General features: G+C 38.6%; 1 protein-coding gene across 5 annotated transcripts in view; it reads right to left on the bottom strand.

Moving 5' to 3' along the window:
• Positions 1–27,347, bottom strand: part of RHOBTB1 (Rho related BTB domain containing 1) — a 147,930-nt gene that overhangs the window by 91,258 nt on the left and 29,325 nt on the right. For 2 of the 5 annotated variants that reach the window (XM_021716011.1, XM_021716008.1), the window contains exon 1: positions 536–648. The exons of the other annotated variants lie outside the window; for them this stretch is intronic. The gene's annotated coding sequence lies outside the window, so the exon portion shown is untranslated. Of the gene's footprint in view, positions 1–535; positions 649–27,347 lie in introns of those variants that run through there. 5 annotated transcript variants of the gene reach the window in all.

Genomic DNA, 27,347 nt, shown 5'->3' with positions numbered 1-27,347 from the left:
ACTTTGCACAAAGGCAGCATGGCACTGCCTGCCCCGCCGGCTCGCCCGGCGCCGCGGCCGCTCTCCCCTGTCCGGGACGAGAGGGGCTCGCCCCTTTCCCCCCGCCAGCCCTCCCCTCCACCGGCCCCCACCCCGCTCCCAGGCGGGGCAGCCGGGCGGAACGGAGCGCCGGGCACCTCGCTCCGCCGCCGTGGCGGCCGCCGCTCGCGCTGTGACGTTAGCAGCCTCCGCGGCTATTTATATCCACACGATTGGATTTCATTCATGAAAGCGGGGCCTGGTGTGTCTGTGCTCTGGGACACCGGCTGCAAAGGTGCCTCCGCTCCACGCAGACCCGACGGGCCCGGGCTGGGAGGCGGATGGCCCGGGACAAACATGCGCAGAGCACGGGAGACCCCGGCCCTTTCCCCATGTTGCCGGGAGGGGAGGGTCTGGGCGATCAGCGCCCCCGTCCCCCAGCCCCAGCGTCCCACCCGTTCCCGTACGTCTCTGGCCCTTTGTCCCAGGCTCTGGAAAAGTAAGTTGGGCCACTAACCGGCTGGGCAGCATGGCTTTCTTCCCCCCAGGAGCTGACCGGCCGCGGACTCCGAGGGAGGACATTGGCTTTTGTTTCAAAACCGAGCCCAGCTGCTGACTAAGGGCTGCGTTAGCCCAGCCTCCTCCTCCCCTGGGCGGCTGCACGTGCTGGCTGGCTCCCCCCTCTGGGTTACCTTCTTCTTCTGCGACTGGGCTCAGGGGCTTCCGCAGGGGGCGCCAGGGACGCACCGCTGCCCCCGACCCGAGTAAAGAGGTGATTTACAACCTCCTGCAAATGGCTGAATGAAGAGGTGAAATTGACTTGTGGTCTCCCAGGGGTTGTCAGAATGACCGGATGACCAAGACAGCCCGTCCCTTCGCACTTGAACTCCTCTCTCTTCCAAGGCTGGCTGTGAGTTCTGAGGACAGAACCTGGGCAGTTTTTACCCATTCACACATCAAATGCCTATGGAGTGCCTATAGGATGTCAGGTAGCCTACCAAGCTCTAAGGAGGTAACTGAATGCAACCAATTTGGTACCTGCCCTCACGGAGTTTTCAGTCAGTCTTCTAGAATTAGCATGCCTTAAAACCCCTCACTCCCAGCTTATAAAGAAGCAACTGGGTAATAAAGGTACTACTGTGTTCAGCTACTTTGGGGGATTTATTCATTATATATTTAATAAACCTTTTTTGAGGAGGCTATGTGCCCAGGGCAGAGGGCCCAAAGATGGTGACAATGTTATCCTGGACCTCCTCAGTTCTCAGGTAATGTGTTCCTGAGGACCGCATTGAAGGAACAGGGGAAAAGAGAGTCCATTGAGGGCTATTCCCCCAAGAAATAGCACGTGTGCAAAAATTCTAAAAGTAAACTAACCTCTCCATTCCTGAACTTCTAGGAAACCATCTTCAGTTTCCCCAATGGATTTCTGTTTACCCAGGATTCCCAGATGAGTTTCAGTTCATTGGCTATTTCTACTCTTCCCTACTAGTTTATACTCTCTTGGAGGCAAAGGCTTGCCTGGTGCTCTCTGAATTCCCCAGAGACTCCAGGACATAGTGGAATTCAATGTTTTTACCAGGAAAGACATCATCGGCAACCTGCTTTGTGTAAGCTGTCCTCACTGCACTGTCTCCAAAATGAAGTTACCAAGGCCCTAATCTTTGATATCAGAAAAAGAGCTTAGTGAAAAGTCAAGTATTGGTATCTAAGAACTTCAAGGCAGACACATGAGGGGGTGGGTGATCATTTACTTAGCACAAACCTGAGTTCCCCTAGTCTGTTTTAAAAGGACTCCATTTTGAAAGGCTTAATCAATATGCATTCTCTTAAGAACACATTTCTTGGGAAAATTTAATTAAGCCTGTTCACTCCTAAGCAATCAGGCCTCTTCATTGCAAGCCATTTCTCTTCACACTGTCCTTGCCAGCTAAGAAATAGAGTAGAAACTCAAAGAAATGGGAATCAACATGTATTTCAGCCTCATATGTGGCAGGCACAGGGCTGGGAGGCTTAAAATACATTTTCTCATCTAATCCCCACAACAACTGGTGTAGATGCTATTATTATCATAACTATTTTACAGATGAGCTAACAGGCATGGAGAAGTTAATATTCTGAGGTTTTGACAGTTACATTTGCACCTGGAGTGGCCTGTGCCAAAGTCTTATTTTATCACTGACCCGATTTTTAACATCCTGCTTCTCCTCAGTTTCTTCCATTTCTCGTTATAAATTAAAAGGAGTTAAGTGGCATGCTTGTCTTGAATAATAATAGGCAGGTGCTGAGACCAGAGACACCTACATAAAGAACCCAGTTGGCAGGCTACCCTCCAGCTACTGACCTCCACCCCTGGGGGTTCCGAGGGGTGACAAGTCTTCCAAAAGATGCCCCTTTTAAAGGGGACAAAGAACAGTCATCTTGGAATTACTTAGCTGAATGTTTAAATCTAAGGGAAGTGGATTGGAAGAACTTTCAGGAAAATAAATTGGTATCAACAGTAACTCACATACTGCAGAGGAAAAGTCATTGTTCTGGAAAGCCCTTCCAAAAAAGGGTAGTGATCTGAGGTAGACGTTGCCACGTGCTGCTATGCAGTCCCAAACTTTACGTATAAAACCTCAGACTCGAAATTTCAAGTTTGGAGAAAAGGCAGCAACTTTTACAGGTTGTATTTTGACAACAGGAAAGGAGAGAGAAGGAACAATAGCAAATAACCCCAGGAGTCACTGCCATAAATGTAACCCTGCTCTTGTTATTACCATGAAATAATCCACTTTCATACACTAAAACTGTTGCTTGCTAATAAAATCAGTAATATTCCCTTTAAATAAACATAAAAAGTGGACACTGTATCCTTAAGCACTTTCATGTTTGTATTGCACAAAATTGATTTTTAAACTTCTGACCAGCTTTTATGGTACATATTTTACCAGAGTCATAGGATTAAAAAAAAAAAAAAATCCCACAATCTAATCTAGATTCAGAACTGGTCCATTATCACAAAAGAATCCTCCCCTACTACCTCTTTGTATTTGCATTTCCACAACCAACCATTAATCTGTTCTCCATTGCTAGTGTTTTGTCATTTTGAGACTGTTCTGTTAATGGGAGTATACAGTATACAATATTTTAAGATCGAGTTTTTTCTTACTGAGCATAATGCCCTTGAGGTTGAATGTATCAATAGTTCATTCCTTGTTACTGATGAGTAAAGTTTTATCGCACGGATGTACCAGAGCTTGTTTATTCATTCGCCCACGAAAGGGCATTTGAGTAGTTTCCAATGTTTTGCTATTATGAAAAACACTTCTGTAAACATTTATATATAGGTTTTTGTGTGAAGATAAGTTTTTATTTCTTTGGGATGAATGCCCAAGAATGCAATTGCTGGGTCATATGCTAAGTAAGAAACTGCTAAACTATTTTCCAGAGGGGCTGTACCATTCACAATTTCTACCAGTAATGTATGAAAGATCTATCTGTACATACTCACTACCATTTCGTATTATCATCTTTTACAAAATTTCAGTTGTTCTAATAGTTGTGTAGAGACAACTCATTGTGTTTTTAATTTGGTGAATAATGTTGAACATCTTTTCATGGGCCTATTTGCCATCTTTATCTCTTCTCTGTTGAAATAGCTCTTCATGTCTTTTGCCTATTTTATTATTGGATTATTTTCCTTTTGATAGTTAAAGTTTTAAGAGTTTTTTTTTTTTTAATACATTCTGGGTCACAGAATTTTCAAATTGCAAATTAAGTACTCCTACCTCAAGATAACTCTATTTTCAACTCAGACACTATCATTCAACATTTCTATTGCCAACAGTTTTATCGAGAATATTCATAGGCATGGTAAGTACAGTACTTACATAAAACTCCTATAGAGAGGATCTTTTCAGGTTTATTTCTTTTGGCTGCTTTTCGGCGGTGGGTAACTGACACAGAGACCCACCCCCCGGTGCTGCTCTGGCCGAGCCTAGTGCGCAAGTGCAGACACCTCCTCCGGCAGCCAACATGGCTGGCTGTACTCCGCAGTGGCTTCCGCAGTGGCTTCCACCAACCCGACAGTTTCAAACTGTTCACCTCTCCCCTGTGGATGCAGAAATTGGTGCTGCCATTGGCTATTTAGTGGATTTTATCCTGGATGACGAGGGTTCAGGTGTTACAGAGACATCTCATGGACAGTAACTAACTTGGGATTAGATGGCATGGAAGAGAATAAACTCATGTATGGGCCTATTTTAAAGTGTAGGTGTTCGGGGCCAAGCTCAGTGGCTCACGCCTGTAATCCCAGCAATTCGGGAGGGCGAGGAGAGAGGATTGCTTGAGCCCAGGAGTTCGAGACTAGCCTAGGCAGCACGGCAGACCGCGTCTCTACAAAATATTCAAAAATCAGCCCGGTGTGTTGGTGCGCGCCTTGTAGTCTTGGTTATTCTGGAGGCTGAGGCAGAAGGATCCCCTGAGCCCGGGAGGTTGAGGCTGTAGTGACCGTGCCACTGCACTCCAGCCTGGGCAACAGATTGAGATCCTGACTCAAATAAATAAATAAATAAAAATAAAGATTAAAAAAAGAATGTGTTTGGTAGAAAGGCATATTGAAGAAACTAATACATATAGAGCCAACTCAGTGGCTTTCACAACAGCCTTTTCGGGACCCTAAAGATGAAGAGGCTGGTGACATTTTCAACATAACTGTTCATGTTTATTTTTCTGTCTTACAAAGAAATGTTTCTGGACTACAGAGTAGAATAAGAAGGCTGGGCTCTTTCACTTGGAGGAGTGAAGACCCTTTAGCCCCAGTGGTTCAGCAGTGTGGAGTTTTGAGTAGTTGGGAATTTATCGAAGATATTAATTAAACCAGCTCTTGAGCTCTCTGAAGCTCTTATTTTCTGTCCACTGTTCTGGGGGAAATCTGAGGTAGTTTGGCAGTGGGAATCAACTGAAAGTGATGTCTTTTCCTTAAAAGATAGAAGTGGAAATTAACTCCTAGTCTTGGATTTGTAGTCCAGCTATCACTGTTGGTCTTAAGGTTGTTTCCAGCTTAAAAATAGATAAATTACTAGGTTAACCTAGTGGATTTAATCTTGGAATTTCCATGATTATACCCATTTAAAGACAGAAACGTTAGATAGTGTGTGTTTTTCACTGTTAATTCTGTGAAGGCAAAATATTTTTTACGTCACAATTCCTATTTTACTGGGTACCAATGAATGTAGGCTATGTGCTGAAAATAGACAAAAAGGTATCCTTTTCTTATATCATGTTATTTGTGTCAGTTTGCATAAAGTCTTTTCTGTATGCATCCACTCATTAGGTTTTCTGTTGGGGTACAGCCAGCTTTAAAAAATGTAACTTTGTAAGCTCTACAACCCTTCTTTCTGTCAAAAATTTCTCATACCAAGAGGAGGTAGCAAACAGCTTTTGTGGTCATCTGTCTGACTTTGTTTAAGTATGGTATACAGATTGGAAAACATGTATGTCACGACTCTTGAAAGAAGAAAAACACAGTACTTTAATGTACAATGTGTATCCTTGACTTTCTAAAAGTAAAAATGTGACTTTGTACTGGAAAAAAATCTGCATTTGAAACGGACATTTGTTTCAGGAACTATGTTCTTAGTATTACAAAAGGTGTTAGCGCTAGACTTCAATTTTACCTAATTAAAAATTAATTAAATTTATGTGTCATACCATGTTTAAGTCTATCTTGCCTGACCTACTGTTTCATATAGTAATTGTTTATCTTTACTAAAGAAGTTAAAAAAAAAAGACTAAATACACATTAAAGGGAACCACAGGGTAGTGGGAATAGAAAGAAAACGGCATTGTATTTTGTCTATATCACTAAATAGACATGTAATTTTGTGCTAATTCCTTAAACCACTGCATCCCAATGTTCCATAGATCAAAGAATAATAAGTTTCTAAAAAGTTGTTAAGATGATCAACTGAAATAATGTTTGTGGAAAATGTCTCATAAAATGTAAAGAGCTGTATGTATTAGTAAGTATAAAAATGGGTTCACTATGAGGCCATTTAGAATATTATTTGATTTGGGAGTAACAAAGATTAATTAAGTAGGAACTAAATCGTTCCTGCAATTTGCCCCCCAAATGCTGACTGTAAGCATTATACATACTAGCTTCCCCAAATTCTCTCTGTGACGTAGAGTTTAGTATTTGAGGTTTGAGTTTTTTGCTCTGCCATTGACTTGCCACTGCTGCGTTTTCTCAATCTATAGAAATGAATGAAACTTTATGCAAAAATTAGAAAAATAAGTGGACTACAAATACACATACATCCTATTTCAGAAAATTAATTCTATTATGTTTATATCACATTTTCCTGCTTACCAAGCATCTGTAATATACATGACAACCATGAGAATTATTATTCCCAATATGGGAGATGGCTGAATGATGTTTCCTAGAGGGTGACTTGCTCTCTGTTGACAAAACGGGGACCAAAATTCTGACTAAGCCAGAATTCTAAACTTGATCTTCTGACCATGTGGAAGTAAGTATTTTGAAGTAATTTAGGGTAGATTACACTAACTTATATATAGAGAATACAAATACAAATACAAAAGGAATACAAGTGTTTTAGAGGCACTCATGCCCTGAAATTGAGCAATACATCAGTCCCTGGAAAAAAGTTTGGATTGTGGGGCTTTTCCTTAATTGATGCCATGACTCCTTTTATAATAGTTCCTGATCTAAAAGCAAAGATGACCTGACTGCTTGCACTGAACTCAAGAACATCCTTCTCCATACATACAGTTTCAGTCTCCTTAACTCTGTAAATACTTATGTTTACTTTAACATTTCACATGACCTAAATTTACCACTTGGTAAACTCCTTTTATGGACAAGTAGTTAATTGCATCACATGTGAGTGATATAAGCTGTTAAACACTTCAGGATCAACATTGATGGTACATAATCCCTTAGCTTGTAATCATTAAGCCGACAACTCCTGGAATCAGGAACTAAGGCTTACATCCCATCAAGGCATCGAGCTTAGAGGAGCCTGAACTTTTGGGTGGAAGGCACAGAGGCTTTGTTGCTTCCTATTCCCACAGTGATTTGAACACATTATGGGCAGGGAAGCCCATTAGTGGTTTGTAATAATGGTAAATTATAAAACTTTTATAGGACACCTTAGTGGTCATTTCTTCTAATCACTCATATATACAGGCCAGCTATATGACTTAGAACAAAACTGCAATTTTAAGGGAAAATTGTCCTTTATGGTACTATTTGTTCTACTGTAGTCACTGCTGACATTGGCCACCCATGAAAAGGCACTTTGAGATCAAGAAAATGTTTGGCAAAGATTTAAAGCAGAGGTCCTCAAACTTTTAAAACGGGGCCAGTTCACTGTCCCTCAGACCGTTGGAGGGGCAGACTATAGTTTTTTTTTTAAAAACTATGAACAAATTCCTTTTTTTTTTTTAAACTATAGTCCGCCCCTCCAACGGTCTGAGGGACAGTGAACTGGCCCCCTGTTTTAAAAGTTTGAGGACCCCTGATTTAAAGTGTCATAAACAGGTAAGTGCGCATGCATACTAATAAACACCAAGATCATCACTTGCCTTTTTATCTGTAATAATACTAGTTAACATTAAGTAAGCTCCTACTTGAGCTGAGCATGGTGCTAGATGCTTTATATTCACTTTCATTAACTCCTCACAATGACTTTCTGAGGGAGGTACCACTATTATCCTCATTTATAAAATGAAGCTGAAGATCAGAAATGTTAAGTTACTTGCCAGAGGTTAAATACTCAGTGCAGTATTATTCATCTAAAGTAGGAACTACTAACAGAGAAGGACTCTACTTTTTATGTAATCAGCACTTCATATTTACCATTCCTTATTTAGTCAAAGTATTGCTGATAACAATGCATGATATCACACTGTATACTTGGAACACTAATGGGCGACAACTCCTCTTAAATTCTAATATTAAACTCAGATAAACTACTTCATTTTAAATTTGATTAGAGACGAGGTCTTGCTTACTACATTGACCAGGCTGGACTTGAACTCCTGGCCTCAACCATCCTCCAGCTTCGGGCTCCCAAAGTGTTGAGGTTATAGGCGTGAGCCACTGAGCCCAGCCAACTATCTTAATATTCTATGTTAAAAAAAAACAGGTTAAAGTAGGTTAAAGGTTGAGTAGAGTTGAAGTGAGCTGATCTTTATGAGGTGACAACTTCAGGACTCTCAGGGTCCTTGGCAAGTGGTCAACACCTGTGAATGATCAGGTGTTGTTGAGTGGCATGCCCTCACCATTACCAATTCAAAGAAAACACATAATTTGTGGGAAAATACCCAATACCATACTTAGTCATTTCTTGCTACTTCCTTAAGAAACTAAATTAAATCCACTTCCTAATGAAATAAACAGGATACTACAATGATTTCACCTTGTGCTAACAAGGTCAGGGTGATGAGATAAGACAGAAGAGTCATGCAGGAAAAACACAGTCCATTTCAACAGATGGTGTTGTTATAAAAATTGATTTAAATATATGGGCATGCTGGGCTCGGTGGCTCGGCCTGTAATCCCGCGCCTTTGGGAGGCTGAGGTGAGTGGATTGCCTGAGCTCGTGGGTTCGAGACCTGCCTGGGCAACTTTGCAAGACCTCATCTCTACAATAAATCAAAAATTAGCCGGGTGTGGTAGTGTGCGCCTGTAGTTCCAGCTACTGGAAGGCTGAGGTGGAACGATCGCCGGAGCCCAGCAGGTCGAGGCTGCGGTGGCCGGGAGCAACAGAGTGAGACTCCAACTCACAAAAAAAAAAAAAAAATATATATATATATATATATATATGGGCAAGATGGGTAAGGTAGTGACTTAAGATCCTGGTGAGTATATCATATGTTCTCAATTACTTAAGTAAAGAATACATATTTCTTTCTAGTAGGGGAATAGGCTATACACACAAGATCCCATTAGTGCAAAAGTGATGCTTCTTTTTTTTCAGTCCTTGGCCAGTCCAATATTATTGTTGAAATCCTTGGTTATCTCAAATCTTTCTCCTAAATTACATGGCACCTGAAGAAATAGTGGCAAATGTATGGGATGAATACCAAGTGAGACACATAGGAAACAAAAAGAAGTCTCTAAGTGACTTTTTTTCTTGACAGTTTCCAATACCTCAATCTAAATAATACCTCTTTTTAAACAGAGGTGAGGCCCGGCTCAGTGGCTCAGCCTGTAATCCCAGCACTTTGGGAGACCGAGGTGAATGGATTGCCTGAGCCTACAGGTTCGAGACCTGCCCACATAACTTGACGAGACCTCATCTCTACAATGAATTAAAAATTAGCTGGGCAGGGTAGTGCATGCCTGTAGTTCCAGCTACTTGGAAGGCTGAGGCGGAAGGATCGCTGGAGCCCAGTAGGTCAACTCTGGGGTGGCTGTGAGTGTGCCACTGCACTTCAGCCTGGGTGCCGGAGTGAGACTCCAACGCAAAAATAAATAAATAAATAAATAAATAACTGAGGTGATATACCATGCTCTGTGAATATAGAGTTCTGTTTTCTCCAGAAAGGAACCTATTACAACTGTTGCTCTTATAAGCATCATTTGTACTGTGTAATTACTTTTGGGCTTGATACTTCTTTTCAGTAAAGCATTTAATGTGGTTAATGAAAAAAGCATACAAATCCCAAACAATCGTTTATAAATGGAAGCACAAAGACACATGAAAAACGCTCTGGAATTCACTTTAAGTTTTTACTCTTGCATGCTATACATGAATGAGGGACTGAGATACTAGAAGATAGTGAAATGCCTTGTTAAAAAGAAACATTAAGTTATATCCTGTATAATTTAGGCTTTAAATTTAATTGTGTTCCTTTTCATTGTGATTTAATTAATTAAAGTGGCAAACTTGGCCAACTACATCCATTACCTTTTTTTTTTTATTGGCTCTACAAATACAGTGAACATTAAACAGTGAACATTAAAGATAGCCTGGTGGAGTTCAGGCCATTGGCTTGAGAGTGAATAATGAGACGCAGTCCTAGTGGTTATCAACTCCTTGTGGAAGAATTTCCTTGGGTGAGGCAAGTCACTTCTCTCAGGGACCAGTTTCCTTATCTGTGTAATGAAAAAATGCTCAGACAGGCATAAAAGAGTTTATGGCAGACAAGTTTCAGAGTGTTGCACTATTTATGTTGAAATTAGTATAAAAAGACAGTAGATTATACGATCTCAGAAAAGCCCTCACACTTTTATTTTGGAAACTTTAAAAAACATATTCAACAGGTAATGAATGAATTCCCTCCATGTACTTACTACTAAATTAAGTTGACACTTTCAGTAATTACTTACTGATGGCTCTCATTTGACTTGGGTTTAAGATATGATATGTTATGATATAAGATAATAATAAAATATTTGTTATACTAAAATATTTTTCACTGTTTAATTTAAATGTCAGTGGGGGCCTGTGTTTTTATTTGCTAATCTGGCAATCTACTTGAGCTGAAAAGGGTGAGGAGAGAAGGGAAAAAAAAATGGATGGGAGGAAAACAGACAATATATTTGGAATTACCCAAATAGTGAATTTAATGATAAATAAAAGGAGATAAGTCAGTCAAGTAGCATTTCCCAAAGTATATTTTGTTGGGCCAGCCCTGTGTGGAACTATACTAAAAAAGGGGAATAATCCTTTATTTTTAAAATAAGTGGTCAAGTTTGGGGAAAAGTTTGTATTTTATCCTCTTCTTAAAGGAAGTTATATTTCTTTTTAAAAGACTCCTCAGGGCATTTATATGTGAAGGTGAATTAAGCATTTATAAGAAGGAAATAGAAATAGTCTATGTTGAGATGTTCATACTTATGTAACTAAAAGACCCACCCTAAAATGGTCTAAAATAACCACTATCAATTCACATATTCTGCCAAACACACTTTGTGAACATCAGAGTATATATCACAAAAACGGTGTATGATATGGATCAGTCAGGCCCAATAGCATATCAAGAATGCTTTCTTCTGATTGAGCAGACATATGGGTCACTGTGGTTAATTTTTCAAGGAATATTTGTTTTGAGTTATCCCAAACCAGAGATAATTGCCAGCTATCATTACATAGCACAAATGCTTCCATGTAAAATACCAGTCCAGTGTGACCCAGCAATGCTTATTACAAATACAGTAATAAAGGTAGCATAGATGCAGCTGACTTGGTATTAGAAAGCATTCCCTTTATCAGAATTTGTGGTCTATAATGTATCAATGACAGATACTCAGAATGGTCCAGAGTTTGACTGCAAAGGAGACAGGAAGCCATATGTGCACCAATCTTATTTAGAACTTGAAAAATAACACGTTACTGTCTTGAAGATTAAGGATGGGCTATAGTGATTGATGAAGTATTTTTCATTTTAACATTTTGTTAAATGCATAACACTTAATTATTAATTTTTTTCTTAACCAACACATTGAATTACTATCATGTGGTATACTGCAAAAGTTTTACAGTGGGTTTCATTTACCATTGGACTGGTAATATAGTCATGTGTCACTTAATGATAAGGGTATGTTCTGAGAAATGCATTGCCATGCGATTTTGTCATTATGTGAATATCATAGGGTGTACCCTGGCAAACTTAGATGGTACAGGCTACTAGACACCTAGGCTATATAGTATAACTTATTGTTCCTAAATTGTACAGCGTGTTACTGTTCTGAATACTGCAGGCAATTGTAACACAATGGTAAATATTTGTATATCTAAACCTATAAAAGATATAACAAAGTATGCTATAAAAGGTTAAAAAATAGTAGGCCTGAATGGAGTTTGCAGGCCTGGAAGTTGCTCTGGGTGAGTCAGTGAGTCAGTGAGGGTGCGATGAGTAAGTGTGAAAGCTTAGGACATTACTGTACACTACTGTAGAGTTTATGAACACTGTACACTTAGACTAAACTTAATTTATAAAACAATATTTTTCTTTCTTTAATAATAAATTAAACTTAGCTTACTGTAACGTTTTACTTTATAAACTTTACATTTTTTAACTTTTTGATGATCTTGTATTATATTTTGCTCAAAACACAAACACATTGTACAGCTACACAAAACTATTTTCTTTCTAACCCTTATTCTATAAGCTTTTTTCTATTTTAAAATGTTATTTTTAGTTTTCATTTACTTTTTAAACTTGTTTTGCTTTGTTAAAAACGAAGACACAAACACACACATGAGCCTAGGCCTACACAGGGTCAGGATCATTAATATCACTTGTCTTCTGTTTCCACGTCTTGTCCTACTGGAAGGTCTTCAGGGTTTATAACATGCATGGAGCTATCCTCTCCTATGGTAACAATGCTTTCTTCTGGAATAGCCCCTGCAGGACCTGCCTGAGGTTGTTTTACAGTTAACTTATTGGCAGCACAGTAGATGCATTTACACCAGCATCACCACAAACATGAGCAATCCTTGCACTACGAAGTTAGGTTGGCTACAATGTCACTAGGTGACAGAAAGTTTTCTGCTCCATTATAATCTTATGGGACCACCATGATATATGCCATTCATAGTTGACTGAAATCTCATTATGTGGCACATGGCTGTACTCTTCAGAGTGATTTCAACTGCTTTCAAACAATTTTGTGCAGTGGTGTAACCATCACTAAGCTTTAGGGGTCAACACAAATTACCCCATCCTCAAAGACCAGCCAACATGAATCAAATGATATTGAGATGATATCGAAAATGCTAAAAGGTAGATCTAAGTGAGTAAATAGAGTAAAAAAACAAGAAAGGTTTTGGATAATCAGCAAATTTAAAATTCTGCACGACTGAAAGAGTAATCATAATTATTTGTCCAATAGTAATAATATTTGAATGCTTACTCCATAGCTGACACTCTGTTCAGTGTTTTGCATGCTTCATCTCACTTACTTTTTACAGCTATTCTGTGGGTATTGTTATCATTCCCATTGTACTGATGGGAAAGCTGAAGTATGGCAAGGTTAAGTCACTTGTCCAAGATCACATCCCTAGAAAGGATTAAAATTTGAAGTCTGTAAATCAAACCCATATTCACAATCACTGGAAAGTGAAAGGACTTACTGTGAGCAGACAACATTTGTGAGTGTATGTTCTGTGCTTTGCCAGAAAAGATAAAGACCTCACTGTTAATCTGGTTAAAAAGTCAGTAATTGGGTCCTCTGGACATGTGGTCAAAAGACTCAGTGCAGGGAACAGAAAAGCTATGCCAAACTAGGAGGTAGAAAAGACAAGCCCCAATAAGGGAAAGAAATCACAAGGAACTTGACTTGATTCTACTCTTATATACATAAAATTGAAGCCTGAAAGAATTTAGTGTAAGCATTGCATGTTATAAAGAATGCTAATGGGAGCCTAAGTTTTCTGAAAGTCTGTCCAGTATAAAAATGTCAAACTCTCATTTCTTTTAGGAATCCAAAGCTTCTGAACCAGTCCTCTTGCAAAATAAATTCAACAGATTTTACTTTTAAAAACATTTGGGACCTTAATATTGCACAGCTCAGAGGAGTTACAATTTTTCTTTTTTATTTGAAGGGTATGCATAAATGGACCTATAGGTAAGACTTGGAATTAAAACATTGTATAGATATGGATTTCCAAAACATTTTTGTTTTGAGAAAATCTCACAAAATATTCAGGCATCAACCATGTCTTCGATACAGAAGACAGAGTAGGAGTTTTAAATAAAAATGACTTCATTTTGTAATTAATATGGTAGCATCCTCATTGTGGTAGACGGTTGCCTTGGTGGCCTTCAATGAACCCTGCCTCCCTGTATATACAAAGGACAGTACATCAAGAACAAGTGATCAGAAATACCAAGTTGACTTAACCTTCAAAGATCAATAATGTAAATCACCACATTATTAGAGTATAATCACCACATTATTAGAATAGAAAAAGATCAATAATGTAAATCACCACATTATTAGAATATAATCACCACATTATTATAATAGAAAAACATGTTCATCTCAACAGAAACAGAGAATTGATAACTTTAATACCTATTTGTGATTTTAAAAAACAAAAACGAAACAAAACTCTTATCTGAGTATTTAAAGCAAAGGAAATGGTCAGATCTATGCTGTTTAGAGTAGAAGGCTCTTTATGAAACAGTCAACAGATTTTGCTCTCAGAGTAGGGACTTGCAGTATGGTGCTCTTTGGGAAAAGTTTCCAGAGATGGAAGAGAAAGCCAGAACCATAGATATTTAACTCCACCATTTGAGGAACAATGCCAAATGCTGTTGGTCTAGTGGGCAATAGATTTACCCCAGATCACTTTAAAAGTCATGCAGATAAGCAAGGACTGTGACACAGAGGCCATTCAAAATGTGATGGCTCTATACATCACCGGCAGCAGTCTAATGGCTAGTCCCTTCATGTCTCTCAGCCTGGCTGCTACATGCTGAGACAAACATGAAAAAGTAAACAGACAAAAGTTGAACAGCTTAGGCCTATAGTGATGGCTCACAGCAATAAAAATAACAGGTAGAAGTCAGGAAAGCTGAATGCTAGTTTAGTTTTTGCCATTTTCCAGTTATGTGCATGTTGAAAAGACAGTTTGTCTCCCTGGACCTGTTTCTGCATCTGTGAAATAACTAACCAGATGGGTCTTGGAATGAATCAGAACTTGAGTTCAATCCTGGCTCTATCCTTTCCATCTACATGACCCCTGCCTCTGTTTCCACATCTGTACAATGGAAAGAAATCTCGAAGGGTTTAAGTAAGTGGAACACTTAACAGGTTCACTGCACATGTTGAACACTCAATAAAGGTAGATGTATTAATGTTAAAAATGAGCTATTAGGCTCCAGTATGCCATAACAATAAACAGTAGACTGGAAATACTAATTTGCTCTGACATGGAGATTGGTAGGTGTTGTGGAAATCTTTAGAAATTCTGTTTATCCTGCCTATCATCACAGGTGGTACTATAAGAAGCTTGATAATTTTAGTGGGTAGAAAAACAGAAGGGTACACATTCTTGTGATTTAATCTTGGTAATGTCCCAATGATTTCATTACCATGTGCAAAAAGCTATGATGACATTTCTTGTACTCTGATAAGTACTAACTGAAAAATCTAATTAAATGATGCTTCCATAGAATTTCCATAGAATGTAATTAATGTGACAACCAGAGCACCCTATTGATTATGCTGGAGAATTTAATCAAATAGGAAGTTGACGTACGTAATATAACAGAGTCTGATGTCCATGATCAGACATGCGATTTTTGCCATGGTACATAAACTACTCATGCAAATAAAATGCCCCCTTAGAGAACTGAAAATTTAATAATCTGCATTTGTAACATAACATATTGTATCAAACAAATGACTGCTTTATCTGAAAGTCATATTCCTAGTATCGTCTAGGAGTTAGAACTATTTGGTTGGACTGAATATTTATACTGGAAATATTCATGAGAGGAGTTTAAATTATATTCTTTTTGGATCTTGCCCCTACCATACATTTGATGCTTTCTTATTTATGGGCAATCATCAAGTCATAAAGAACTTGTAATGATTACAATTTGATTGCTTTTTCTGTGGCCTTTTGGGTTGAACTGGCAGCTTGGCTACCCCCCACTGGCTTGTACTCTTTGATGTCAGCGGGTGCCGCCTCTTGGCTGCTACTCCATGCTTGCCACCTCTAATATCCACGAGCTTGTTATTGCCACTTCAGGAATATGTTCTGTCACCATCATGTCCACAGGGCTGAGAGCAGGACTGTGGTCTTTGTCAAACTCTTCCTTTCTACAACTCTTCCTTTTCTTTTTTTTTGACTTGGAGTTGGGTACCGGGTAGGTGTGTGGTCACTAACTTTGTCCTGTGCCAGAGAGTCAACTACACGCTAATCTGGGTGATAGAGGGAGATCTTGTCTCAAAAAAAAAAAAAAAAGAAAGAAAGAAAGGAAAGAAAAAGAAAACCTATTGGACAGTTTTATGTCAACTTTTGTCTCATTGTAGTATGTTTTTGTTGAATGCAAGGTTTTCTACATGTCCTCAGTGATGCTAATGAAGGTTATCTGTTTTGAGAGTAATTTGCATGGCATTCCACAGTGACTCTTGAACATCAACAGAGGCTCAGATGAAGACACCTGGGAAGTGTCTTCCAGGGCACTTTGAGAATGACAGCCCCATGCCACCTTTCTTTAGTTGATTAAAGGGTTGGAAGAAAAAGAAGGGCTGGGTAAAGCACAGTTGACTATGTGGTATAAGACAGTTAGTCATGTCTCACTGCAGTCTCTACCTCCTGCACTCAGGTAATTCTTCCACATCTCAGCCTCCTGAGTAGCTGGGACTACAGGCATGTGCCACAATGCCTGGCTATTTTATTTTTTATTTTTTTATTTTTTGTAGAGACAAAGTCTCGCTATGTTGCCTTGGCTGGTCTCGAACTCCTGGCCTCAAGCAATCTGCCTACTTAAACCTTCCCAGATGTTGAGATTACAGGCGTCCAATAGGATTTTAAAATGGAACAATTAGAGGAGAAAAGCTGAGTCTAGAGTAATGATGGCATTGGAAAGAAAGTGCCTTTCTGGGCAGGCAGTGTGACTTTGGAGTTGGACACACCTGGATTGGAACCCTGGACCTACCACTTACTGGCTATATGATTCAGGATGCGTTATGTAGCCTTGCTGGGGATCTGCTTTCTCCTCTCTGAAAAGTAAGTGGATGATACCTGTGCATTGAGTACATTGCTTGACACACAGGCATGGCACCTGTGTGAATATTTCACATCAACATATCAGTAGGCTGCCTTGTAGAATAAAATGAATACAATGATTTAGCAGATACAACCTCACAAGAATGTCACAGAAATCTAGGTTCAGAGTCAAAGCTTGGAAATTTCAAACTGTGCGACCCTGGGAAGCTCCCCTAAGCTGTCAAATTCTCAGAGGTCTGGCATGGACTTAACCACACCCATCTAGGACCACTGGAAGTTCAAATGCTTTGCTGAATATGTGAAAGTGTTTGTACGAGTTACAAAGTTTAAGCAAGATAGGTTATCACTCTATTAATATGTCATTGCAATGTTATTAAATGTGGTGATCACTTACAATATTTTAAAAGAAATTGGCCATTTTTTTGTGCCTGAGATCCTATGGAGGCATAGTTATGAGTGGAAATTTTCAAAATGAGTCACAAATTAGAAAATGTCTGTTGATTATAAAGTTTATAAGCAGTTAGCAATCTGTAGTTCTTTGTTGGAACCAAAATTAAAATCATCTGATTATTTGTAAACTTCCAACAGAATATAATTCTTCTCAACAGAAAAGAAAGAAACATTCCTACAATAGAAAATATGTCAAAATGTGCACAATGACTGTATTTTCCTTTTAAATACAAGTGCATAGAAATGACAGAGGAGAGAACGATTAACAGTAGCCATTTATATGTTCTTCTCAAACTGCAAATGCAAAATAAAGCCAGGCGTATTTATAAAGTCCAAATTGGCTCTTATATATAAAGTATACTCTTTATATAAAACAACTTTTTTTTTGCCTTTTAGGGGAAATTTCTGCACCACGGGAAGAAGCAAATTGCATAGTGTTCTTTTCTCCAATATAAAATAAATGCCTGGGTCTTTTTCAAACAGTCATAATTTTCTGTTTTCCTCTAAAAAAGTTTTCTACTTAAGAAGTGTTTAAAGCTTCTGTCCTTTGGTAAAGTCTTAAGATGATTTATCACAGCCCTGGAAATAATAACTGGCCTAGTCACTTTTGGGCAAGTAAAAAGAGTTTTAAAATGCTATTGTTTCTGGCCTCATTGTAACTTTGTCCCCTTCCTGAGTGAGTCCTGGTTTCATAAGCATAACCTGTACATTCACAATACTGTGATTCTATTACTTTAACTCTTCAAAGCAATGCCACTTAAAACGCACACCCATTTCGATGCTCTTAAACAAACATGTCATTCCTAATCTAGAGTTGGATGTTTGTAAATAATTATCAGTCATGTTGTGAGGACTGAAAGTCTGTTTTCTAATATCTAAATAAAATCTTGATTGTAATGCAGACCATGGTTACAGAGGTGACAGCAGAATTCTCCCAAGAGGTATTGCAAATATGTATAATTTCCAGCCAAAGCAATTTGCATAAACAAGTGATCACAGAAACCACACCGCTTGGTCTGACCAAAAGTTATGGCAGGAATGTTTTCAAAGCCACTCATGGCTGTATGGGTAGATAGTTTTCATTGCTCTCTGCTCCATCCAGAAACCCAAATGGCTCAGCAAATATTGACTGATGTATAATTTTGACATCATTAATCTTTTTTTTTTGCATACTTGAGGTTTGTATCTCGCTCTCAATTTCACCAGATGAAAGTGAATTTAATCAGCAAATAAGCTGAATACAATACAAGTGATCCCATAAGATAAATTTATAAATTAATATTATAAGAGGCTTTTAGGACAAACTTGCAAAAATGCGCTTTTGAAAGTTGCACTCTTTGCATAAAAATGTCTCTGACAGAATGAAATATTTAAACAGTAACATTTAACAAAAACAGAAAACCTCAGCATTAGAAAAGAGCATGTTCAGGCTCTTCCTTTATCTATCTGGGAAGCTTCCTATAATTCCTCATCACCTTTAAAACATAAAGTCATGTGTTCCATTGGAGCAGAAAAGGATTTCAGATCTGGTTCTCCAAAAGAAAATCAAATCGTTTGTTAAAAGAAAAAAGAAAAAAGAAAAGATGTTTATGTTACCTTGCTATCAATATTCACAAGTTGGGAATCATCCTGTGTCAACCTTCCCTTTGCCCATATCAGTCATTCAGGATCACTCTCTAAATTAAATGCTCCCTGAAGTAGTTTCTTTGTTCCATGCATTACCAGTGATAGCATCTAATAGAATGGTTCTTACACATTAGATAATGCCTTAGTGAATAAATGAATGGATTAATAGGCATTCAGTAATAATATGGATTGTTTCAAACAAATTTCCAACTGAAGGAAAAAAAACCCTTTATTTATTTATTTTGCCTTGACACATCTTCCCAAATGTCTTGCAACATTCTCTGCCTCCAAGATGCATGAAAAATGCACAGAAGAGACCTAGTAGGTTATATGCATGTGTGAAAGCACAAGCATAAAACATCATCGTCAAACACTTTTTTTTCTTTTCAGTCCTTGTAAAAATAAACATCATGCAATGTTATTTTCTAATATTTAGGGTTTTGCTAGTTAGGTACTTAGAAATAAACATGTCACTGCCAACTTGCTTCTAGAAGACAGATTTGTGGGGAGAAGGAAATAGCAAAGGGGCTGAAGGAAAGGTTGGCGCCTGGAAGGATACGAGGCTAATTGTAAACCCTCTCTTGGGTTTTGGGTCACCGCTGCCCTCTAGGGGACACATGGAAAATAGGCAGTCTCTCAAGCTGCTAGAAATTGGAGATCTTGGAAAATCATCTCATCCGTTCAACTTCTATTAAGGAAGACAATTTAAAAAGTGATTAAAATTACTTCAAGGATAGCCATTTAACCCTAAAAAAGTTTACGCTGCATGCTTTCTTAGGGACACCTAATTTAGAGTCGCTCTTGGCAGATAAAAAGTTCTTTGTTTTGTCTATCCTAATTTTCCTGCAGCACTTTAAGCATGTCATTTCTTGTTCTATTAGAAAACAGCTGCTTACTATGACTAATGTGTTAGTCACTGTTTATACTTTCAGCTTTTAGCTTTCCATGCCCAAGAAACCAGAAACCCCAGCTCTTTCAGTCTTTTTAATGAAGTTAGCTTGTACGGAGAAAAATATGCAAACATTTCCAAAGTTGCCAAATTGTTACTTATTTCTGAGCAAAGAAGCTTCACTAATTTCAAGTGAAGAGCAAAGATCAACTTGTGATTTTTGCAGCGTGGATTCAATTTCAACCCTCTTGTGAAAAACTTAGAACATTAGGGGATAATATCTGTTGTAATAGTGCTTTATACGAAGAGTTTAATCTGCTCTTTCATTCCTAAAATCTTAAAGGGTAATTTAAAAGGCTAATACTAAAACAAAGTACCTGAAAATAAATATTCTACCTTTGGGAGACAGTTTTGTGAGGAGAATGTTGTGGAAGATGAGCTACTTGTTGGGTATCTGTTTGTTCATCCATTTAATACACCATTATTCATCAGATACTATGTTATGGGTTGTGCATGTACAAAGAAACTTACCATTCAGTAGAAAAAGATAAGTATCAGCAGCACATTCTTGCCATGCATTATATTTAATTTTGTTCAATTAGTATAGAAATACTTTGCTTTTATGTATATTATTTTTCAGACTTAAGTAACTTGAGCATGTAGAATTTATATTGCTCATATTTGTATCACTAGTACCTTAGATGATTTAGTTTTTTCAAGCCTAATCATTGTTCTTTCAGTGGGTTATTATCCTTATACAGATGCAGAAAATACTCAGCAATTAATAAGCCAACATGTAATAGATTTAAACCCAAGTGTGTCTGTATCATTGACATTATGATTCCTTCCTGCTTATGCGAAGTATAGGGCCTGGAATGTATTAGGTGTTCAATAAATATTTGTAAAAGAAATAATGGGTGTGGTTTTCCCAAGTAGTGTGCTCTTTGCTTCCCTTAGGTATTTCCAGTGCCTCTAACAGCGTTTGGCACATAATAGATCTCCAATAATCAGTCACTGAGTAAACAAATATATGCAGATTTCATGGCAAGTCTTGAGGATTTCTCCATGGCCTGAATCCTCATAGTATTTCCATAGTGGTGGAATGAAGTCGTAAGACTAAAATGAGATAAATGTTTTTATGATGGCGGCCTCTAACTGTCTATCCTGGAATTCATTCTCAGCTAACCTCAGGATGTCTGATAGGTCATTGACTTGTCTTGTTGGCAATTTCATCCTTCACAAATTTGAGAAAATGAAGGGAGAACTGATATTTCAAAAAAACCAAATTCTAACTCATAAGGGGGAAGTGCTTGGCTATGCGGAAGTAAGAGGAACCTTACAGACAATAAACATGCCGTTTTTAAAACTGTAATGGGGATAGGTCTGAAAAATCCGACAAATATGGCAAATTTATGAGAACAGATTTTTAAAAGTTCAGAGAACAGATTAGAAGAATTCTATAGCCTGAGAATTTGAAAGGGAAAATGCTTTGAAAAGATGGAGAGGTTTGCAGAAATTCTAAACATATCAAAAAACCCCAATATTAGTTTTCTCTGGTATTAGGATTATGAATAATTTCTTTTAAATTTTATATGTCTATATTTTTAGGCTATGAGATGACTTTTCAGATTATCAAAACAATTCTTATTATATTATAATCTAAAAATTGGAACAGGCCTGGACTGGGGGGTGGGGCGGTGGGTGGCTCAAGCCTGTAATCCCACCACTATGGGAGGCTGAGGCGAGACCTCATCTCTACAATAAATCAAAAAATTATTAGCTGGGCACGGTGGCTTGCACCTGTAGTTCCAGCTACTTGGAAGGTTGAGGCGGCAGGATTACCTAAGCCCAGCAGGTTGAGACTGAGGTGGCCGTGAACATGTCACTGCATTCCAGCCTGGGTGACAGAATAAGACTTCAACTCAAAAAAAGCAAAATAATAATAATAATAAAAATGGAACAAAGGTGGCTTTAAAATAAGCAAGTTGTACCCTGTAGTTGCACAAAATTCTGAAGTGAAAGAAAACTGAAAACGATAATGAAGAAACCACTGTGGTGGTTATTATGTGACTTTCTTTCCAGTTTCTATAAATTCTGCTTTAAATAAACTTTAAATCATCTATTTAGTTTCATTCACTGAGCATATGTTTATTGAGAAACTCCTATGTTGTCACACAGCTCCAGACACTGTGGATACAAGTGTCAACAAGACAAAGTCCTTGGAGGAGAGAGAGAGAAAATAAATAAACAAAGCATGTCTTTAATTCCAGGTGACAATGGTGCTTTTAGGAAAAATAATGCAGGGCAAGGAGTGAGTAAGCGAGGCTGAATGGCTGTTTCAAACCTTGCCATATGGTGGTCAGCTGGCTGGGAGCGGCTGCTCATGCCTATATCCCAGCAACTTTGAAAGACCAAGATGGGAGGACTGCTTGAGCCCAGGAGTTCGAGACCAGCCTAGGCAACATAGCAAGACCTCATCTCTATTAAAAATAAAAATAAAAAAATTAGCCAGGCATGGTGACATGTAACTGTAGTCTCAGCTACTTGGGAGGCTAAAGCAGGAGGATTGCCTGAGCCCAGATGATCAAGGCTGTGGAGAGCAGTGATTGGTCCACTGTACTCCAGCCTGGGCAACGTGGTGAGACCTCGACTCAAAACAAACAGGCAAACAAACATGGTAGTCAGGGAAGTTCTCTTTGAGGAGGCACCAACTCTCAGTTAGAGGCCTGAATGGTATGTATTAGCCTTGTGAAAATCCACACATGAGACTATTTTTTACTTTACTAGCAAATAAACGGAAAACTCTCAAATGATCTGAGACCAACTAGAAAAAAAAAAATTCAGGATACACAAGTTTTTGTTTGTTAGTCTGCTTTCTTACTTTTTAAGTTCAAGGAGCATCTTTGTTCCTCCCCAAAGATGAACTAGCAGCTCAGAGATGATCATTAACTTTGATGAATGAGAAAGAGAAGAGAATTGTAAGATTCTTCTCTTTTCTATGTGTCAAGGAGAGAATGATGCTTGGAGTGGAAGTGGTGGACTACTATTGCAGAGAAGGAAGAGAAGATGAGTAGAGAGAGCACGGAGACACCTCACACTCTAAATGCCGCCCAGGACTCTGACGGATGGGAGTTGTGTCCTGGGCATCCATTTTTTCTTATCCCTTTACAATGATTGCAACCTTCGGGTAAAAAGAAAATGCTGATTTTTTCTACAGTTGTTTTGATTAATCTCAATTAACTGCCAGGACTTTATTGAAACGTGAGATTTGTTTGAGATTTGTTTATCATTTTCTCCTTGTTGTCTTCAGAAGTCATCTTGCCAGAACTTCTGTCTTTCCGGCTTACCTTTCCCTAGAAAGGCTGATGAAGGGAGGGGTTCAGGTTATACTGTCCTAGTGGAAAGGGGGGTCAGGGCCTAGGAGAATTTGGCCCTGGAGGAAAAGAGAGGAGCAGAGGGACTCCAGTCCTAGGAGAACAGAAGGACTGAAATGGAAACCTCTCCTACTCCACTCCTTCAAACCCTGTTCTGCTTTCCTCTTATTTTCTTTAATGCCCATGTTTTTCTCTCCTTCTCCACCAACCAATTCACATATAGTTCCATCCAAGCCTCCACGGGAAAACTGGTGCGCATGTGTCTCCAGAGAAATACAAATAATCTTTCTGGAAACCCAGAGAATGTCATTTAAAACCACAGGAAGAGCCGGGCTTGGTGGCTCAGCCTGTAATCCCGCGCCTTTGGGAGGCTGAGGTGAGTGGATTGCCTGAGCCCGCGGGTTCGAGACCCTCCTGGGTAGCTAGACCTCATCTCTACAATAAAAAAATCAAAAAATCAGCCAGGCGTGGTGGCTCATGCCTGTAATTTCAGCTACTTGGAAGGCTGAGGCGGAAGGATCGCTGGAGCCCAGTAGGTCGAGGCTGCGGTGGCCGGAGCGGCCACTGCCCTCCAGTCTGGGCAACAGAGTGAGACTCCAACTCAAAAAAAAAAAGAAAACCACAGGAAGATAACTTGGGAGGGTGGTAAGTAGGCATGGCAAGTGGTCAGACGTAGGAGCGTTCCTTTGTTTAAGTCAAGATTTGAATGTAGCGTACAAATGCATTTTATCTCCAGACATATATAATTCCTATTTCATGTTTTAAAACAGGAACATAATCACCAAAATATCAAGTTTTGATTCTTAAAAATAGCTGGACACTGCTTACGTTCCAGCCATAGTGCTGGGTGCTAAGGATGATGAATAAGTTTAGGTCTCTGCTGTCAGTGAAACCTACTGAACTTCCAAGCCCCTGCTGGCCATCTTTGAAGAAACACAAAAAAACAGGAGAGGTGTACACAAGCGAAGGACTGGCGAATGTGGGTCTGATTTTCAAAAGGGGAAGGGACGCAGTTTCTCAAATCTATATATTAGTGAGTCTCAATTCAAACACTGACAACTGGACACCAGCTAGATTCACCAAGGTTGAGATCATGCAGATGAACGTCACCTCCTTTCTTGAAAGGGTTGCTCGGTTAGCTAATGGGGGTGATTAGTGTATCTGGATTTCTACAGGATATTTGCCAAGGCATCCGATGGCATCCCTGTGGCTAAGATGAAGAAATATGAGCTCAACATCAGGGCTGTTAGCAGCTTGTTGAATGGTACAGACAGAGAAGATCAATCGAATAGCAGTCTAGAACATTCCTAATGCTGGTGCCCCCTTGGTTTTGTTATTGTCAGCATTTAAACAAATCAGGTAGTCGAATACAGAGAAAGTGTGCTAGTTAAATCTGCAGATGATACAAAGTTGATTTCATGTAGTTAATAAGTGAAATGACAGAATTAGAATATGCTGTATACTCCAAAGGAATTAAAAAAATTGAAGTTAGGATGGAGCAAAGTTAATGAGGTAACATTTATGGAAATAAATATGAAGTCTTCTATAGAGGTCCAAAACAAAAAGACAGAAACCCAGTTATGCAGGCACAGAATGGGGCACATGAGATTTGGTTTAAATATTTGGGAAACATTTAGAAATTTCAGGTATCACATTGATAGAGTTGCTACTAATGCAACTTCAGTGTTAAGAGAAAGAAAGTGTTTGGAATGTGCTATTGCTAATTGTGTTTTATCCTGTGCTGGTTAGGCTATACCCTGGGCTTAAAAAACATTAAAAAATCAGAGTATGTTCAGAGGAAAGTGAGTAGGGTATTGAAGGAAGGAAATGAGAGAAAGTGTTGGAAAAAAGCTTATTATGGGACCAAAGAGAAAGTCAACAATTCATCAGCCCCAAAGGTTATATCTAGGACCAACAAGCAGAATGTTTAGGGAGACATATTATGGTTCAATTTAAGGAATTTCTATTAATCAGAATAGCCTGAATTTGGGAAGCCAAGATATTCCTATGATCCGTAGTGTTTAGCATCACTTCAGTTGTCAGAAGAATTTAAGATCATTATTCATGACCTTTGAAGTCCCCTTCAATCTTGAAAGTCTTTAGTTCTAGGGTTGTTTACTAGGTATTTTTTTGCAGCATGACATTGACTTAGCTTTTGGGGTCACTTTTAGGCTGTGCTTTAGCATTTAAGGAAATTGAATAATAATACTTTGGATAATAATAGAATATAAGACCTTATTATTCCTGCCTCCCCATCTCAGTTCTGATATCAGCAAAGAAAAAAATTGGCAATCTGAGGCAACTGCTTGATTGTTACATAGAAGGTCATCTGGCTAAAACTATCACCTGGAAAACCTGGGTTTCTAGAGTATTCTTCAACTGTATCTGGTTGAGGGATGAACCAATGCTATATGTGAAGCTCGCTGTCACTTAGCAATGTGTCATAATATCAATGATCATTTGATTGTAATGGTAAACAGCAACTTTTCTCTCAGTGCTATAATAAAAAAAAGCAAATATAGATTGTTGGTAATGACAAGTCTATTCCAATTATGCTTACCATTATTGTTATTATTATTATTTTAGTTTTAAATACAGCAGGGCTTGGGTGATATTTAGCATATTTATTTATCTTCCTTGGGTATATAAACTCACCATAAGTCATGTACTTATTCAAGAGATAGGAATATTAATGATAACATGCATTTTTTTGCATTTTAATGCCTTATAGCAAATATTTGCTGATCCATATAATTTGGATCTGTATTGAATATTAATTCTATATTTCTTGGCTCTTGGCAATTGTGTTAAGTTCAATGCTGCACATTTACCCGAGGAACTAATACATTTTGATAGAAATAGCTCACTGTGAAATTTCAGAATCATTTTTGACCCAAGCATAATTCTTTTTGCATGTACAGTACACACAATAGAAAGTTACCAAACAGCATAAGAGTTAAATATTGTCTAACAATAACAAGCTCAGAAAAGAGCTTATGCAGCATTTTTTCTGCTTGCTTTACATTTATACTTGTGTCACAATACAAATAGGGCTTTTACAGTCCAAGATTAATGCTATGGTTTTCTATGTTCATTCTATATCATCCAAGCTGCAGTTGGATCAAACAACAGCACAAAATAATCAACTGAATGCTGAACAATTCATTGTAAAAATATTCATGGACAGTCAAAGTCAATATCAGGAAAAATGTCCCAGAATATATGAGTACCTCACTGTTATTATTTGACAAAACTTCAGAGAATTGCGACAATTCAATGAAAATAATAGATGTAAAGTTTTGCCAGAGTATAGCGCAGGGTAGTTAGTTTTTATGAAACACCCTTATTGTCATCATCATTAGTAGTAATAATGTAATTAACAATATTAGCACCTGACTCTAAGACTCAAAACTATCATCTTTCTGATATATAAGAGGTCTATTTTTCACTTGATATTTGTAGAACTTCTTTCTAACTAGTTTTCCTCTGGTTCCAAAATAACTGGATAAGAGTAATGAAAACGAGTATCCTAATTGTGCTTTTAAGTATCATCATCAGCTTGGTATATAAAACCAGTGGTGGTGGATTAAATAGCAAGCTCAATAACTGCCTAATCTAACTACCGCTAATCTTTACCAAACAGCCTTGTCAGATGCAATCTCCTCTATGGCAACTCTGCTCTGAAGGTAGCCTCACTTGGAAGTAAAACGTCCACTGATGTCCATAAAACTCTCCTGTTTAAATAGAAACAATCACAGAGTTGAAAGTATAAATGATTTCAGGTAAACAAAAATAAAGTTTATGAGTCCTTACACCACACCTATAGGAGTAAACATTTCTTTCTTTTTTTTTTTTTGAGTTGAAGTCTCACTCTGTCACCCAGACTGGAGTGCAATGGCCACTCCCGGTCACCGCAGCCTCGACCTGCTGGGCTCTGGCGATCCTTCCACCTCAGCCTTCCAAGTAGCTGGAATTACAGGCGCGCGCTACCACGCCCAGCTAGTTTTTGATTTATTGTAGAGATGAGGTCTTGCCAAGTTGCCCAGACGGGTCTCGAACCCGCAGGCTCAGGCAATCCACTGACCTCAGCCTCCCAACGCGTGGGATTACAGGCTGAGCCACTGAGCCTGGCAAGGAGTAAACATTTTTAATGCAGAACACCAAAGGCAAAAGCCAGGAATGACTGGCTATCATTATAGAGTGTGACTGCTAATGTTTCTTTTGGGATTTTATTTGGATTTAATGATTTGATGTGAGCTGTCTCAAATATAAACGTAAGCA

This window comes from Carlito syrichta, unplaced genomic scaffold, assembly GCF_000164805.1.
Source record: "Carlito syrichta isolate Samal-C Ts95f unplaced genomic scaffold, Tarsius_syrichta-2.0.1 Scaffold308110, whole genome shotgun sequence".
NCBI lineage: Eukaryota > Metazoa > Chordata > Mammalia > Primates > Tarsiidae > Carlito > Carlito syrichta.
Note: the sequence above shows the minus strand (reverse complement) of the source record. Positions and strands in the feature narration are given on the sequence as shown.